The sequence below is a fragment of the Salvia hispanica genome, chromosome 1 (assembly GCF_023119035.1).
Source record: "Salvia hispanica cultivar TCC Black 2014 chromosome 1, UniMelb_Shisp_WGS_1.0, whole genome shotgun sequence".
NCBI lineage: Eukaryota > Viridiplantae > Streptophyta > Magnoliopsida > Lamiales > Lamiaceae > Salvia > Salvia hispanica.
The window spans coordinates 21,612,110-21,616,624 of NC_062965.1; positions in this window are offsets into that span (position 1 = coordinate 21,612,110).

The following is a 4,515-nucleotide window of genomic DNA, read 5'->3' on the forward strand; positions in this document are numbered from 1 at the left end:
TGGGCTGCTTCTGCTCTATAGCGTACGCTCTAGCCGGGGCTGGAAGTCTTGGGCGGACAGGCTGCTGCAGCCGCAGTTGCTGATTCGGGTTTGCTCCCGAGCTCGTAGGTGGCGCTCTCGGCTGCTGACGGAAACCCTGATGGTTCTGCCTTGGTCCGTTTCCCTTGCTCGGACACTCCCTCGAAAAGTGCCCGTTTCCTCCACAGTTGAAGCATCTATTCGAGTTCGGTCCTCTACACTGCCCGAAATGGTACTTGGCGCAAACGTTACACTGAGGTGGTCTGGCACGGAAGTCGCTCCTTGGATTGAACGAAGTCTGTCCTCCTCCGTTGGGACGGTATCGCTTATTGTCATGGTGGATCCTATTCTCCTCCCATCTCCTCTTGTCGTGGTTAGGACGTGACGGGGGTAATGCCAGCGTAGTGTTCCCCGCGCTCCTCTCCTTGGGCATTGCTGCCTCTACATCCAGTGCGAGGGCTAGCGCCTCGGCGTACGTAAGGGTTCCGCGGACTGCCAATGCCATCCTAATCTCGTGCCTAAGGCCCTCACGAAACTTATCAGCCAGCTTCTCATCGGTATCGGTCTGTTCCGGCGCATAGCGGGTCATGTCACAAAGTGCACGGTCATACTCGGTTACGGACAAACGTCCTTGGGTGAGGTTGTGGAACTCGGCTGCTTTCGCCTTGCGGTAGCTCTTGGGTACGTACTTATCGTTAACTTCTGTCTTGAATTCCTCCCAAGTCATCCCGTCTATGCGATCCTGGGGCATGGTCTTTAGCTTGGTATCCCACCAAAAATCGGCGGATCCAGTCAGCTGATGCGTCACGCAGATCATCTTCTCCGCGTCGTTGCACACTAAGGTTCGGAAAATGCGCTCTAAGGCACGTATCCAAGTCTCAGCTTTGGCGGGTTCACCCATTCCATCGAAGGTAGGAGGTTTTTGATCAAGGAAAAGTTTCACGACTTCCCTATCTACTCGCGGTGGTGGAGGTGGTGGTGACGGCGGTCTTGGTTGCGTCACGCTTTGCTCTTCCGAAGCATGGGAAGATGGTTCCTCGTTCCTCACGTTACGTCTAGGCGGCATTCTGATTTACCACACTCGAACGGTTAGCGCACTTACTTAACATTTCAAGGTAGTGATAGGGTACTTTGGAAGAAAAGATTTTAAACTCATTCACAAGCAGGGTCCAAAGAAAGACCACACAATAGCAGTTGTTAGGAAAACAGAGAACATAATAAGGTTGCACCATAAGGTGGAAAACACTTGGAAGATAATAGAAAGAGCAAGTATATTCATGCAATAAGGATAAAAAGAGTGAAGATGGCTTCATTGCCATGTAATAGAATGAAAGGTGCGAATTTCCCATAAAATTTCAAAAACGATCCCAAAAAGGTCTTGGTACAATGAATGGAAAAGAGCGATTCAATCGCGGAAGGAAAAATAACAACATAACAAAAGTTCCTAGAAGATCAAAACGTGGGGAAAGGAAAACAAAATCGCTACTTGAGCACTTAGCCACTTTTGGCCTCGTCCTCTTCGGGTTCTCCCGACTCTCCGACACTCTCGGCGCTCGAATTCTCCCCTCTCTCGAACGATCCCATCTCTTCGTCCTTCTTCTCGTTGCTTAGGGGCGAAGGAATCGATGTAAGCATCTCCTCGGCCTCTCTTATGATCCTTCGAGGTGCCGAAACGCGCATCCTAAGGGTTCTTTTACGGGGAACGCGAGCAACGTGCGGTTCCTCGTCATCGCGATACTTCATTCGACGTGCTGCTCCTGGCGAGTACCTTTGCGTTGGCGGATGGAGTGGAGGTCCGTCAACGGCGGCAGACATGGCCGGAAGTAAGACTCCTATTAGGCCAACGAAGTCTCCTCGAGGCGTGTATTTGGGAGGGCTAAACCAAGTGTAGGATACTGAGGCTTGAGCGGTCCACTCGCTCCAAGGGGAAGGCAGTATATGGATAAGTCGCATGATTCCCTCGTGATGGGTAGTCCCGTACGCGTAGGCGTCAAGCCAATGACCATAGAAATCGGTGACGAAGTTCAGCAGGAACTGCTCTCCGTCCCATTCCAGCTCTCTATAGCGTTCTACCGGAAAGTTCCTATTCTTGGCGTAACGGTGTCGCATAAGGGCGTGATAGGGTTGGACCATCTACAAAAGGGGAAAAGGAACAAGTCAGCACCATCACAAAAGTGGAAAAGAATAGATAGTGCGTGATCTCAAATGGTGCTGCGAAAGTGTATGAAAGTCAAAAGATGGTGGTTCGAAACGTCGCGTCCAAGGTTCTCGTTCTTAGATAACTAATCGTGCGTTTTCTGTTCGCGTTTCGTCGGATCTCCACATACACTAACGGCCTTATACTAGTTCTTCCACGTTTCTAGTGTTGGTTCAAGCACTGTGATCGTATAGCTAAAGCATGCTAGGTTCAAAAGTCCAAGTCTAAGCATAGCAACATTTCAACATAGTCTCACGTGATCACATTCGCATTTCACAAACTTTCACAAGTTCTCATGTAACATTCAACAAACCATTCAAGAAGCATCGCTTCGTGTTCATAGTGAAGGGGTTGGCAGCGGAAGCGCATTCACAAATCAATTACATAATAATCAGATCTATTTAGCGGATTATTTAGACAAATTCTATTCGCGTAATTATCTCACGTATCATGCTGATAACTCAAATAATAACATGCTTTAAATTAATAGAAACCTAAAACATGTTGTTCTAAGGTTCAGCCATTATACCTTGATGATTCTCCAAAGAATCGAAGATGGCTAGCGCCTTCTCCTCGTGAAGATTTTCAGTACAAAACCACGGATCTTCTAACTGGTTCCCGGACTGTGAACTGATATCAGGGTGGGCTGATCTCACCAGCGCACTAGGACTTAAATAGAGAAGACAGAAATCCTTTCCCTCGGAGGAGAGAAAATTTCGACTACTACTAGGAGTAGGGGCCGAAAATTTTGAGAAAATAATTAGTGTATTTTCTGTCTCCTTTATTCTCCTATTTATAATAAGTCACATATTGGGCCCAGACAGGGATCTATGGAAGGCTTTGGATATGGGCTCCTCCAATTAGCTTTTTACTAATTAAATTAAACCCAATTTAATATAAGCTTAAAATTGGAATATTACGAGCAGCCACTACAGAAGTAATATTGCACTCCCCATCCAAATCCGAAATTATAAGTACTTCGGGTTTCCAATAAATTATATTTATTTCCCGCGCTTAAGATAGAAACATCCATTAATTAATTATTGTCTGCTATGGACTTAATTAATTAATATCTTATTTATTCCAAGAGAGGACTCAGCAAGAAACTCTTATTTATTATTCATAGAGTAATTAAACTCCAACTAGCTAGGTTCCGAATAATAAAACCTTATTTCAAGCTTCTCTTGAGGATGTTATCAAACGAGACTCACCTCGCGCACGATTCAACATAATAGCAATCCTAGCACCACTAGATATTAATCACCACTACCCAATATACCAGGCTTATTGGGTTGCGAAAAACCCGCACCATTTGGTAAGTCAAAGTAGTGCATAATCAATACCGTATGCTCAATGCTAACGTACATTGATTGAGAAATAATTTACGAGACCTCGTCTTTCAGTAGATAGCATAAAGACTGTCTCGCTGTTAGATCCATTCAGTGCTATACCACACCAACGTCATCTTATTTCAGTAAGGCTTAGAAATAATCGGACTGACATTGCAACCTTTCACGATAGGTAGTCTAAGCCTATCTAGGTTGTGAAATCATTCTTTTTCTTTGTTTAGAACTGACCGTGTTACCTTAAAGTGGACGACGCCCACAACCGGTCTACTAAAACAAAGACTTAGACTTTGTTAAATTACTTATACATTTAAATATGCAATAAACATCCATTAAATGTAAAATATAACAACATTATGACAAAAATAATCTGTTTATTCATTTGGAAAATAAAATGAGAGTTTTAACAGTATTCAATCACTCGAAAGGTGATTTCTAGTATACAAACTCTAACACATAGTATTTTCATCACATAAAGCATGCTTTTCACAAATTCTCATATTCAACAAATCATTCAAGAAGCATCGCTTCGCATTCATAATATTTCTAGCACATAGAGCATACTTTTCACAAGTTTTCATATTCAACAAATCATTATTCCGAAAACGTCACTTTTCATTCATAATATTTCCAAGAGCATCAAGTTTCAAGCACAAGTCACAAAATATCTAGTACCTCTTTCTTTGCGGTTGAACGAGACGAGCTGCGGTGTTGAGTCCTTCGCATTTAGTTCATTTACAAAAAGATTACAAAGACAACCTAAAGTTCGAAAAGACTCTTGGGTCCAGAGCGGAAAGAAACTGAGGCTTTGATACCAACTGTAACAGCCCGCCCTCCTAGGGTACAATAAATGCGGCGGCTGCTACCCAAAACCGACTCCAAAGAAGTAAACATAGGCTAGGGTTTCATTAAAGTAGTATTGACCAAAAGAATGAAAGGAATATCAGAGTATTA